At 37.7% G+C, this 14,624-nt stretch overlaps 1 long non-coding RNA gene across 1 annotated transcript; it reads right to left on the minus strand.

Annotated features, from left to right (window-relative positions):
• Positions 1–6,321: 6,321 nt before the first annotated feature.
• On the minus strand, positions 6,322–11,122 carry LOC139188237 (uncharacterized). Its single transcript, XR_011571543.1, has 4 exons — positions 10,907–11,122; positions 6,842–9,069; positions 6,533–6,751; positions 6,322–6,397 (listed from the first exon to the last, which is right to left on the minus strand). It is a non-coding gene; the product is annotated as an uncharacterized lncRNA (long non-coding RNA).
• Positions 11,123–14,624: the final 3,502 nt, after the last annotated feature.

Below are 14,624 nucleotides of genomic sequence, written 5' to 3' on the forward strand. Positions count from 1 at the left end.
CAGACCTCCAATGAGCATGTTTCGAAGCCTAGAGATAAATGGTTGAGACAAAATCAACAGTTTCAGGCAAATGATGTTTGGTAGTTGAGTAGGCTTTGGGTTTAGTTATTCCAGTCTTGAATCGTGTGATCATAAAATGAATATTAGTTGCTGCAAATAATGGAGATATTATAGGTTGAGATACTATAGGTGGTGCAGGGGTAATATTAACATCCAAAGTGGCAGGTGGTGAAACTGAAGATGGAGAGAGAACAGACTGGGTAACATACTATGTAATGGGACATTAATTGCAGCACATACATTAGAGGGCAACATATTGTGCAACTGGAGCATTGGGAGCAGCAGGTATATTAAATTGCAGAGTAACATTGGGGTTTACTTGTGAAGTGTCATTAGAAGAACTTGATGTAATAGTAGAGGGAGTGGATAAAGAATGAAATGAAAAATGAGTCTCATCAAATAACACATGCCTTGAAATGTAAATTCTCTATGTAACTGGATCAAGACACTGATACCCCTTGTGTTGAAGGCTATACCCTAAAAATACACAGTGCTTACTCTTACTGTCCAACTTAGATGTAGTATAAGGTTTGAGCCAAGGAAAACCTCCACAACCAAAAATTTTGAGTTGAGAAGTAATATGGAGGTGTACGAAAAAGAAGTTCCCAAGGTGATTGCAATAAGCACCAATGGAAAGCCTATTAATCAAATAAGTAGTAGTGGAAAATGCTTTAACCCAAAACACATGAGGAACTTTAGATGCAACCAAGAGTGTTCGTGCGGTTTCAACCAAGTGACGATGATTCCTTTCAACATATCCATTCTGCTCAAGAGTATGCGGGCAAGTAAATTGTTGTAAAATGCCATAAAGTTTAAGAAAATTCTGAAACTAGTGACTAGTAAACTCACCCCCTGAATCAGAGCGAACAACTTTTATTTTATTACCAAAAGTGTTCTCTACATAAGTCTTGTACTCTACAAATGTTGAAAATATAGAAGATTTAGACTTTAAAGGAAAATATCAGCTATACTTACTGTAATCATCAACAATAAGCAAGTAATACCTATAGCCATTCATTAAAACAACAGGAGATGGCCCTCCCCCAGACATCACAATGCAACAATTCAAGACTTCTAGTAGACATAGAATAAGGAGTAGCAAATGGAAACTTGTGATTCTTTGCGAGAGCACAGTCATTGCAGAAGAAGTCCAAATAGGGTTTCCTTGGACAACAACCTTATTTGTAGATAGAACTTTACGAAAAATAACAGAAAAGGGATTACCAAGCCTGTTGTGCCAGATTTTGACATTAGCATGAGTACTTACTGGTGCAACATGAGTGGAATGAGTAGTTTTGTAGAGGGAAGATGAACTTTGAAGAGGAAAGAATCCATCTTTAACTTGTCCCCGCAAAAGCGTCTTCCTCGTAAAATGATCTTTGACAGAGGATCCATGAATGTCAAGAGTTAATAAGCAATCATTACTTTGATAAATTGATAGGCAGAAAGTATACTATGTTGCATTTGAGGCACATGAAGAACATTTTGCAATTTAAAGGAATATGAAGGAGTATGCAAAATAGAAGTGCCATCATGATCTATAGACAGACCTTTACCATCTCCAATGTACACCTAGTCTTCACCATGATAGGGAGTAGGAGATTGTATATTAGATATATCATTGGTAATATGGGAGGTAGCACCCAAGTCAATGAGCCAAGAAGTTGATGGCTTGGCAGTGTAATGGGCACACATAACAACAAGTTTAGTAGGAGGAACCTTGTTTGAGATCTCTGGATTCATTCGATCGAAGCAATGAATAACTTCATGGCTGGTAGACCCACATATTTGACAAGGAGTTTTGTGGCCAGAAGAAGAAGAACCACGATTGAATCTAGAGTTCTAATTGCCACGATTGAAACAAGAGTTGTAGGTGCCACGATTATGTCCCCAAAAACCTCGATTATTACCACGGTTGTGCCTGCCTCTATTAGAATTATACTGAAATGAGTTGTGAAGTGGCTGAGTGCCATGATTCTAAGCAGTAAGAGCTTATGGTGGTGTGGGAAGTAGTGGTGGTTAAGCTTGCACAGAGAATGCCTGAAAAGGCTAAGAAGAAGAAGTTTTCTTATGACGCTGCATGGATAACTCCTTAGTAAGTAACAAGCCATGTAATTCATCCAAAGAAGTGGATAAAAGACGAAGCAAGATCAGTGAAGGATTCAAATTCATCAAGGAGGCCTACAAGAGTCGCTGCAATGAGATCACGATCAGTAATAAAAGCTCTAGCAGCAGTGAGAGAATCAAAGATCTCCTTGATTTGCTGGAGGTAATCGGACATTGACTGAGAGCCTTTCTGAATATTTTGAAGCCGTGAATGCAATTGATGAATATGCGCATCTGAGACACCACCAAATCGTTGCTTAAGTTTGAGCCAGAGATCACAAGCAGACGAGACACAAACGATGAACGAAATAACCTTCTTAGAGAGAGTTGAATTGAACTAAATGAGCAGATTTTGGTCTTTCTCATACTAGTGCTCAAAGGTAGGATTAAGCGAATGATTCAGCAGAAAGGATGATGAACAGGGCTCAGTGCCATTGACGATACCAAGGAGCTTGTAACGATGAAGGATCGGTGCAAATAAAGCACTCCATGGCAAATAATTGGATCGCCAGAGCTTGATCGGAACCATACTACCGATATTTTGGATCGTGAGAGAAACACAGGGTTGGGAGAAATTAGGGTTTGGAGCAGGCAATAATGCAACCAGAGAAGAGGATTCGGATGGAGACGCCATCCAGATTCAAGATTAACAAGTCAAAAATCTGAATCGGAGTAGAATGATTACTCAATCAACACACCGGAGAAGAAGATAAGAAAAGAGTGGAAGATTAGAGAAGAAGAATTCAGCAAGATCGAAGAAGCCGTGAGGCGGTTGGCGATGGTACCATGTAGAATATAAGAATACACAGTTTCTGAATATAGCTCTTTCATTTCATTCAATGTTCATAAAATTACAATGGTGCTTCAGTGTATATATATATAGGCAATATACTACTCTCACAATTACAGTTATGCCCTTGACTAATCTACCAATTTACAAAATAATTATAACAAACATTTAACTAACTTGATGACTCAATACTTGACTCTTTATGTATCATGTACAGAGCTTCCCAGGTTTGTAGCTAACACAAGCAATTGAGCTGATATTGCTCGATTTGTATCTCTTAACAACAAAGTAGTAATTTAATTAAGATAAAATCAGCTATTATAATTCAATCGTTCTATTACTTAAAAAAATTGCTTCGGAGTTTGGAAAAATAGTAAGTGATGGATGTAGGTTGAGTCGTAGAATTCATATGGTGCACAAATCTAGCATGTTGGGGAAAAACTTAGAGCACACAACTCTAACACAAGTGTTGGAGAGGCAACACAAGTAAACAAATTACTTGTATTACACATACAAAATATTACAACACAGAAACTCTTAAGGACACTCTCTGAAACTATGACGCTCGCTCTTTCTAAAGACATACTCTAGACTACTCACATTCCTACAAGACTACTCTTGCTTCTCACTCTCACTTGGTTGCCTACTTGCTTGATTACTTGATTCTTACTTCGGTTACATTACAACACACATACATACATATTTATAGGCCTGTTTGCCGACTTCACTAGCGCTTTCTAGTGCATGTTCATGCACACAGTGCACCAACATATGGCTTTGCATAATAGCCTTGCCGACTGAAATGATGCTAGAATTTGATGCTAGAATTTTCTAGCATATTATGCATGTCCGCCGACTTAACATGCAGATTTGAACTAGAATGGTCTAGTTCATTTGCAGCTGGACAAAGTCCTCTAGAAGCCTTTGCCTTCCAAGCTTGCTGCCTGTATTTGCTAGACTTTTCTAGAATCCAAACACCAATTGGGCCAGTGTTGATCTTCAACATAGTATAACATATTCGGTAATAATAGCACCATAAATCAAATCTATTTATTTAACAAAAAAAGAAAAAGAAAAAGTGTAGCCACTAACACATTTCAATGTACAAGTTTTGCAGTGTAAATTAACTTATATAAATAGACATGCTCCAATTATCATTACATCACAAGACTTGCAATGGAATATAACTTGAAAGAATGGCTTTCATCAGCTTTTGTTTGTCGAGCAAGACTCCTTCTACTAGGGCTTTTTTGCACTGCTTTGCTTCTTCTGAGAATGGTGTAGTGTGGACGCAGAACAACATTCCACGAATAAGTTAATCCTTATTAAAGACTATGCATGAACCAGAACTCAGGATGAACGGAATTAGTACTAAATATTAACTTGAACCAGACCTTATATATGATGAGCATACAATGTGGTTATTAAATGAGACCATTTTACAACATGAAATATTGAAATAATTCCTACGACATGAAATATTGAACCCTGCTCATTAGTTTGCACTGCTATGAATAACTTCTTGGGCGACGAAGGGGAAACTTTCGTGCAAATGAAAAAACCGTCGCTGGAAACATTAGGCGGCGAAGACTCTGTCTCGCAAAGCTCGTGACGTCAGGCATTGCACGACGGAGGAAATGTCTTCGTCACTCAAAATGAAGATTGCGAGACAGAAGTCGTGGTCATTGTGCGTACCGAGCGACGAAACTGAGTTTCGACCCCCAAACTCTTGCGCGACGTGACGCGGGTTCAACCCTCAAAGTCTTGCACAACGGACATTCAAGTTCGACCACAAACTGTTACGCGACGGACATGTAGGTTCGACCCACAAACTCTTGCGCGAAGGATATAGAGGCCGTCGTAGTAAGATTTTTAAATTAGTTTTTTAAATAATCTATTATTTATTTGTAAATTAGTTTTATAAATCATATTTTTATTTTGTTTATGTAAAAATGAATTTAATGAAAATAAAAATAGAAAATGTATAGAAGAATATTGAATTGAAAAATTATTGTAAATGTACATACAATGGAAAAAAGTATATTTAAATTCGAAAACAATTTAAGACAAACTTAAAAAAGAAGTCTGTGACATCACAATCGCTGGCTGGTGGTGTTATTGCTGTGTCAAGGGGCTGGGAGGTCGTAGCTATTGCAGCAGGGGGCTGGGAGGTCGTTTCTGGAGGTAGTTCAATATGCTCCTTCATGTAAGATTCCACATCAACCAACGAAGAGGGAGTGATGTGCCTTATATGTACATGCCCACGTCCTATAGTACGAGGCCTTTTGGGAGCTCACTGGCTTTGGATTCCATCGGAACTCCGAAGTTAAGCGAGTTTGGACTAGAGCAATCCCAGGATGAGTGACCCACTGGGAAGTTCTCGTCTGAGTTCCCAAAAATAAAACCGTGAGGGAATGGTAAGCCTAAAGCAAACAATATCATGATGCGGCAGAGTCGAGACTGGAATGTGTCAGAATGGTATCAGAGCCACTATGCCGTTTGGTGTGGATGTGCCGGCGAGGACGCCGGGTCCTCCTTAAGTAGGGTGGATTGTAAGATCCCACATTGACCAATGGAGAGGGGGTGATGTACCTTATATGTACATGCCCACCTTCTATAGCACGAGGCTTTTTGAGAGTTCACTGGCTTTGGATTCCATTGGAACTTCGAAGTTAAGCAAGTTTGGGCTAGAGCAATCCCAAGATGGGTGACCCACTGGGAAGTTCTTGTCTGAGTTCCCAGAAACAAAACCGTGAGGGAATGGTAAGCCCAAAACGGACAATATCGTGCTACGGTAGAGTCGAGATTGGGATGTGTCACTTCAAGCCTGCCATTTCAGATGTCAGCGTTTTGACCTATTCAATTCTCTACTCGGAGGATGAGGCAAATGGGTCCCGTATGCGGGTTTTCCCAAGCCCCCGATGAACATTCCCATGCCGACGATTGAGGGTCTGATCAAGTGTGTTGGTAATGATCTGAAACCCAGCATCCTCAGGACCCAGCATCCTCAGGGGGATACACCTCCTCAGTTGGGGTCTCTAGGGGAAGCTGGGAAGTCACCTCCTCCGTACTGTCTGGCCCTTCTCCACCATGGTGGACTAGAAAAATGAAAAAACAAATTAATTTGAATATACATGTAATTAATATTAATACAAATTGAATATTATAAATTTGAAAGAACTTACATGAAGCTGCTCCGTCAGCTCATCCCCGGGCCGAACGTACACCTCCTTGAACATGTCAATTTCAGGAAACTTTGACCCCCTTGAAAAAATTTAAAAAGTGTTAACATAGATTACCAATTGTGTAATAAAGAGTAAAAAGATTGAAAACTTAAAATAAATATACGGTTACTTTACATTGCTCCTCCAACCTATAAGAGAAGCGCCGTGACTCGGATCGGTGAATAAGTTTCTTCTTCAATTGATTGATCGAGTTTGCCTTCATGTTTTTTTGTTGAATTAAAAAAGCGTATTAGTTTAGATATTTATAACAAATGAATGAAAAAAATGAAATGTTTTTTTAAAGTGTAAATTTTTTTATTAATTATATTATTGAAATATAAATTATACGTACCAAGTATTTCTCGTCTTGAAAATGGCCGCAAAGCCACTCCCATTCATCCTGATGGTCCATCAATTCTATAGGGCACCCAACTTCTAGAGCGACCTCCAGACCGTCATATAGCTCATAATGCTTGTGGAGGTCGCTCTTCCATTGAGTGAACCTACTGGAGCAAAGGTTGTTGATGTACTCCATTTGGTTGGAATCGAGGTTGGAGAGCTCATAGTGATGCTGCAAAACTCAACAAATAAATAGTAGTTAAAATTTATACTCTTTGTATACTTTAATAAAAATTTAGTATTTGAGGTTGAAAATACTTACCGACAATTCATAAAGCACGATGTCCTTGGTTTCTTATCGCACAGCTCTCCATGACTCCCACCTAAGGGGGCAATGGTTCCTAATAACACAACCAACGTCAGTGGCCAACACACTGTGCTGCTCCCTTGTTGTAGCCGCACGATGTCTAGGATCCCACATAATGGTGATCTTCTAGGTCATGGTGCAAGTGGTTTGAGAAGTCTTTTGTAGTCTACAAGGGCCTCTGGTTTTTTTTTTTTTTTTTGACCTACCAAATAAACAAAGTAAACATTAGACGAATTCTATTTTCTACTGAAAATTCGGCAGAACCTCCCCTAAAACTATAACATTTCCAAAAACCTGCACACAATATAACAACAAAAACAACATATCCACCCAACAATTCAAACAGTTTATACCAACTGGGGACGTTAAACAAAATTTACAACTTGTTGATATGACTTCTCAGTGCTACTTAACAATCATTAATATAGGTCAAAATCACAATTCAAAATAACCAGCTAGCATGCATGTTATTCTCTGTATAAATTAAAAGATCAGCTTAAGCATCAAATATTTTTTACTTTGTTGCTCAATTATTAGAGAGGATAAGATTCCTTAATTATATTATGGTTCACATTTTAATTACACAAGATAAGTTCACATTCTATACTTTAAGGGAAATGATGGGATTTTGAATATCCATCTTTTATGTGGAAGTTTGATTATCTGCAACTAATAATGCAGTAAATTTACACTTTATGCCTCTAGTTGCTAAGTCATTCTCTAACACGTACATGTTATAGGATTAAAAGCACACCACAAAGTAGCACACAAATGTCATATTGATTTTCCTTATTAACACTAAGATTTGTCAATTGTAGCATATGAAAATAAGGGCCTTTTCCGTTGAAGATTGTTTTATCTAACTACTTAAAATGTCACAAAAACTGGGTTGTTGTTCCTACTGACCAGCCACCAAAACATAATTATTAGACTGACTTACACTTATCTAAAGTCAACGAAATTTTATATGCAAACACTAGACACACAGAGCTACACTCACACAAATATTTGGGATTTTTGGAGTTGATTTTCTTTTTAAATTAAATTGAATAAAAACAGGACAGAAACATATTTTTAAGTAGTTCACAAATTAAGAAAAACGAGTTGGGGGAATTGCTATCCACCACCAAATAATCATGCAAACATGTTATGTTTCATTCAAATTCCTTTTATTTCCGGATGAAGATGCTCAAGTTGGCTCAATGTTAGAACTTAACCTATTACTCTTTCTTATGTAGTATGTTAAGAGAATGACGTTTTCAACTTAACTTAGTCCCTAACATGCAATCTAGAATGGCGTGTTCATAGATTTAACAAGTAGAAATCATTAAGAATGAAAAGAGTTTGAGTCATCACAAGGCATCGTAAGTACTAGCGTTGTCTTACTTATCTTAAAAATTGGTTCACATGTTAATCGCAATTAACAAGTACTATTCTAGAACATATGTAGGTCCTCATTCGACAATGGTAGCATACATATATTCATAGCATTAGAATCCTAGATATGCTTATTAAGTATGCATCCTTAGAAAACACATACAAGTAGTGAACCAATTTTCATCCTTTCATAAAAGTAATTCAAACGAAGTGTCATAACAAACTTGCAATCATAATTCTTGAATTAAACGAAAATAAAGACATGAATTTGAATTAAACGAAAATAAAGACATGAATTTGAGAAGATAAAACCGAAAGAAGAGAATGCCAAGCTTTCCTCCTTCCTCCTCTATTGCTTCCCCAACGCTGCTGCCTTGCTTTTTTTTTTCTTCCTTTCCGCTGCAACCTGCAACCTTTTTTTTTTTTTTTTTCAAAATTATTCTGTAAAACTCTCCTTTATTCCCTCCCCCAACATTCCTTTAAACCAATTATTGCTGCATCAGTTTTGGCTGCTAGATTTATTGGGTTTATTGCTTTCATTGCAGTTACAAACTGCTTAGTCTCTTGTGAACCTTTCAGTGTTAAAATAGCCATAACTTCTTCTAGAAAAATGACATTAACTATCTATGAAATGCTCCAGAAAATAGACATCTATAGATTTCTAAGAATATAAGGCTCATTCTCTAATTCATACTGAGCTTTTGCACCTTGCTTCCAAAGTCAGTTGATCTGCATAGGCAGTTTTGATGAATTTGTTACTTAAAATCCCACTTGTGCTATTTTGTCTTTTCTTTGCTTGACAAATCCTACAAAAAAAAAAAAAGAGAAGTAAATAGCTCAAAAATATAAAGAACTAACTAAGAAAAGACAAGTGAATTTGATGTAAAATATATATAAATATGAGCTTAATATGCTCTTTACATATATATTTTTATAATTTTTGTGCGTAAGGCGGCTGCTAAATAAGAGGCATTTTGTATAAACATATTCTACAATAAATGAGAGATTTGTGCTTAAAGGGAGGGAGGGAAGGAGCAAGCTTAGCTATATGGGACCCCTCTCCATGGACAGAGGAAGTGTCACCAGACGGCTAAGCCTCCTTATAAGTCCGGGACCGTCGATGAGTCCGTCGGGCGCTTAGGACATGATGCGTCACCGAAGAAGTCGATGAAGCAGCAGCCGTAGACATTGTTGGCCCCAAAGGTGCAACCGGAGGAACACCTGTTGTGGCCATATCAGGTGTGGAGGTGGCAGCAACATTACCTCCTTGAGAAGGTGTCTGACGACCCCTACTAGCTGCCCGCCGGTTTGATATTAAGTTCGACATTTACAAAAACAATCATGAATCTGTTTAGATATCATCTTATTATATGCATTTCATTTAACATATATAAGGTGAATGAAAACAACACAAGAAAACCCGAAAAACCACAAACCATGATTTATTCAACGCTTGAAGCCACTACTTATAAGTTTTTCGATCTTTCAAGCACACAAACATCACACTAGATGCTTTATGTATCAAAAGAGTGATAAAAGCTTAATTTTATTTTCTGACTTGTACAAATACCAAAGCATTTCACATATTAGGTTCCAATATGAAGGCTTACTTTGTAATGTATCTTAATTACAGCCATCCATTCGTAAAGATACTATGAAATCCCCAAAAAACTTTATAACACGTGGAATATCTAGAAGACGTCATTGTAATTTTTAAAAACCTCATCTCAAGAGGGTGGAGAATGTCACATATCATAAAAAAAAATAAAGCTTACAACCAAGTTACATTGGGTCCAAGATTCCTATGAATGATAAAACTCATTCTCCAACCGCCTCAAATAGCTGCCTACTCCTTATTTCTTCACCCCCAAAAGGAAAAAATCATGCATTTCTTCTTGGTCGAAGAAGAATGACACACAGATCATCACAATACAAAACAGTCCTCATACAGTAGAGGTGTTCATATTATATTTCCCAGCTCTTCAAATCCAGGATTTGGGGGTCCTCCATCTATACTAAGAACAAAAAGTATTATTCATTCAACTAAAACTGCACACATGCAATATATTCCTTTGTGTACTTTTACCCATACATGCATGTAGGGGAAGAATGAGATAAACATTCCAGGCTAAGGGAGAAGTAAGAACTGGATATAATAATATTCAAGCAATTAGCTCCATAAATAGATATAGAGTTTAGGTTTTTTTGAATCTCAAATCCATAAAAATGATGAGAAAATCATATAAAACAAACATAAACAATACACAGACAATAGTTTACAAGGAAAAAAAGAAGAAGAAATAAAATAGAAGTGTAGATACCGCTTTTAATTTCAACACAGGGCTATTTCAACAATGATTGGACATCTAAATTCCCTTCCCTATTAATTTCTCATAATTAAAATCCTAAATAAAAAAAATTCCCCAACTTGTAAATATGTAATTCAAACCCTAATTCAAAAACCCTACATCGTGAGCAACTACGATTCCTAATCCCAACCCTAAATCCCTAACCCAGGATTCCTAATTCCAACCCTAAATCCCTAAATGTTGTAACTAAAACAATTGAAGATCAAAATTCAGAAAATTGCACTTACAAATAATTGAATTAAGGGAGATGAATTAAAGGAGACTGGGTCCTTACCTAGTAAATTTGTGTGCAGTGTGGCGTCGGAGTGCTGTGGATTCGAAACGGAGAGTGACAGAGAGACAGAGAAACCGAGGGAGTGCGAGAGAGGGAGAGAGGGAGACACTGTGATTGAGTCTGAGATAGAGAGAGATAGAGTGAAGAGGTTGACTGAATGGAGAGAGAGAGAGAGAGAGAGAGAGAGAGAGAGATAGTGGAGCTTGGGTCTGAGAGGAGTTTGAGTCTAAGATAGACAGAGAGAGTGAAATGAATTGAAGGTGCCGAAATACATACCAATTTTGGGAAAGAAAAAAAAAATCAAATTTTTACATTTTTGCGTGACGAAGATGTTTAAACTTTTGTCCCGCAACCAGTTTAAAAAAATGAATTTTTAATATTTGTGCCACAAATATTTATAAAACGTCATTGCCCATTTAATTTATTTTTTGGTTTAAATAAATAAATATTTTTTTAATTTAATTTTATTACAAATTTTAAATGAAACGTTTTTTGTATACAACATTTTTAAATACCATTCAATACATTTAATTAATATACATCACAATTTTTCATTAATCCTTGTCTGAACTAGAATACAGATCATCATTATCGTCAGATTCAGACTCCCATTCCATCTCGTCTGTAGGCACATCAACATCGTCGTTCGCGCGCTCAGGTGCATTGAATAGCGGCAGATCCTCGAGGTCAATCGTAATGGAATCGATTGGTATTTCAATTTTAGGGTCTTTAGCTACTTGATACTGATCTTGTACAATAGTTATATCCTGCAGTGTATTTGCACCAAGTGCTGTTGAAGTCTCCAATTGTTGGTTAGAATACAGATCATCACTATCGTTAGATTCAGACTCTCATTCTTCCTCATCTGTAGGAGCATCAACATCATCGTTCGCGCGCTCAGGTGCATTGTATAGAGGCAGATCCCCAAGGTCAATCGTAATGGAATCAATCGGTATTTCAATTTCAGGGCCTTTAGCTACTTGATACGGTTCTTGTACAATAGTTATATCCTGCAGTGTATCTGCACCAAGTGTTGTTGAAGTGTCCAATTGTTGGTTAGCAATGTCACCATAATCGTCATCGGCAGCAGGATCTCGGTCCACAATATCATACACCCCTCTATGCTCAATCTTCTGAACTACTTTCCATCCCCTCTCGGCCTTAGGGTCATCTATATAGAAAATTTGTTTAGCCATCGTTGCCAAAATGTAAGGGTCGTCGTTATACCAACATTTGTTAGTGTTGACCGATAGCAAACCATTGTCTCGCTTAACACCTCCAACTCGACGTGAGTTTGTATCAAACCAACGACACTTACAAAGGATAACTTGACACCGGTCTTTGTAAAGCAATTGCACAACACTTGTCAGTTTTCCATAAAATGCTTGTCATCGCGATCAGCTGCCAAACACTTGATGCCATTTACATGACAACCGAAGTACAATTCTGCGCTTAGGGGCCCAATCGCCAAGTTGTACAATTCTTCATTGTAAGTGGGTGAATTAATTTCCTTCAATTTCATCACCTAAATAAAAGAGAAAATGATGTCGTGTTAGTTTAACATTTACAATTATGCAAAAAAACCAAACACGAACAACATACAGTTTCACGAAACCATCGAGGAAACAATTCACGATGCCTTTTGGCATATAAATGTGAAGGATGTTCCCGCTTCATCAACTCTTCATGCTCATCTAGGTGCATAATTGTCTCATTACAATTGTTAAGTACAAACCAATGTGATACCTCCATGTCCTTTTTGTCAAACTCTTCCCCTTTGATTGGTTCGCCAAATGGTCGTGCAATTTGGGCAAAAACATAATTTTTTCACTTCTCACACCACCGTCATTATTGTGTTGTTGTCCGTTGAACGTAGTCTCATCGTCTTGTAGGTACATTGCAAAAAATGTAAGCGACTCAAAGCCAACCCTTGCCTCCACGATTGATCATTCGGGCTTTACCTTGTTCCGTACACTATTTTTTAATTCACTCAGTAATCTGCATCAATAAACAAATTATCGTATAAAATTAGTGTAATTGTACATACATGACAAACTCAAGTATTTATGGCGTTTATATACTTCAATCGGTTACATCCATCGATAGTTGATGGGGTCGGCTAGAAGTGCCTCATCCGACAAGTGAATCATTACGTGAATCATGCTTGTGAAGAAAGCTGGAGGAAATATTTGTTCAAACTTGCATAGCACTTCAATAATATCGTCTCATAATTGTTTAACATCGGACTTCCGAAAAGTTTTTGTAGTTAATTGAGAAAAATATCTCGCTAACAATATAATCGGCTTCACCATGTCTTCAGGTAAGAGGTGTCGAATTCCCACTGGGAGAAGGCGTTGAAGTATGACATGATAATCATGACTCTTGAGGTCGAAAAATTTTCCTCCATCCACGTTTGTGCAACGGCCGATGTTTGAAGCATACCCTTATGCAAACTTTACAAAAGATAGAAACTGCATAACTATTTCCTCTTTTTCGGTTTCACCGAAAACGATGCGAGCTTCTTTCTGGCTATGTCTCCATCCCTTGTCATCCATAAGCCTAACCTAATGCCCATTTTTTCCAGATTGATCCGAGCTTTTATTGTGTCCTTTGTTTTTCCCTCGATGTCTAGTATAGTTCTGACCAGTGTATCAAACACATTTTTCTCAACATGCATTATATCGATGTTGTGTCTCAATTTTAATTTGGACTAGTAAAGGAGCTCGAACAACCTCGTCTTAAGTGTCTAGTTTAGATATGTGTCTGGTCTTGTCCTATTTATGGATTTGCCCAACGGAGCAAAATCCAATTGATTCACCTGAGCCAAAATTTCATCGCCAAACGATTGTCTGGGTCTTGGTCGAAGCTCTGTGCCGTTGAAGAATGCTGTCTCGTTCTAACGCTACTCGTGATCCCATAGTAACCACCTACGATGCCCTAGGTAACAAACCTTTCCCGCGTGCCAACTAGACATCGTGTCCTCTTTACAAACTGGGCATGCGTAATAGCCCTTAGTGCTCTACCCAGACATCATAGCGTATGCAGGAAATCATTTATAGTCCACATCATGGCTATTCTCAAAGTGAACATCTTCCGGTAGATTCATCGTGCGTGGGAATACCGTTTTCCCATAATTCTTTTAGTTCATTAAGCAATGGTTGTAAATGCACACCAATACACATGCTCGAATCTTTGGTTATTAACAATGTCATCATCATAAATTTATTTTTCATGCACTTCTAAGGTGGCAAATTATACGGAATTGCGAAGATTGGCCAAGTGCTATGATTTTGGTTTAAAACCCCGAATGGATTAAACCCTTCCATCGCAAGTCCCAATCTAACGTTCCGAGGCTCACGTGCAAATTCGGGGTACAACCGATCAAACTCTTTACAGGCCTTTCCATCTACAAGATGTCTCATAACATCGTCATCCACTAGTCTGTCCTTATGCCACCTCATGTCGCTTGTAATGTACGTCGACATATACAATCGCTGCAACCTGAGCTTTAATGGGAGATAACACATAACTTTTTGTGGAATCTTCGTTCTTCTATTCTGAGATGTCATTTTAAATTGTGACTCATTACATATAGGGCATTTATCCAACGCTTTATTCTCTTTGTAGAACAAAATGCAATTATTTTTACACGTGTGAATGTTTTCATATCCCAATCCAAGACCACTCAGCACCTTCTTTACACTTTTATGATCTTTAG

This window comes from Malus domestica, chromosome 09 (assembly GCF_042453785.1).
Source record: "Malus domestica chromosome 09, GDT2T_hap1".
Lineage (NCBI taxonomy): Eukaryota > Viridiplantae > Streptophyta > Magnoliopsida > Rosales > Rosaceae > Malus > Malus domestica.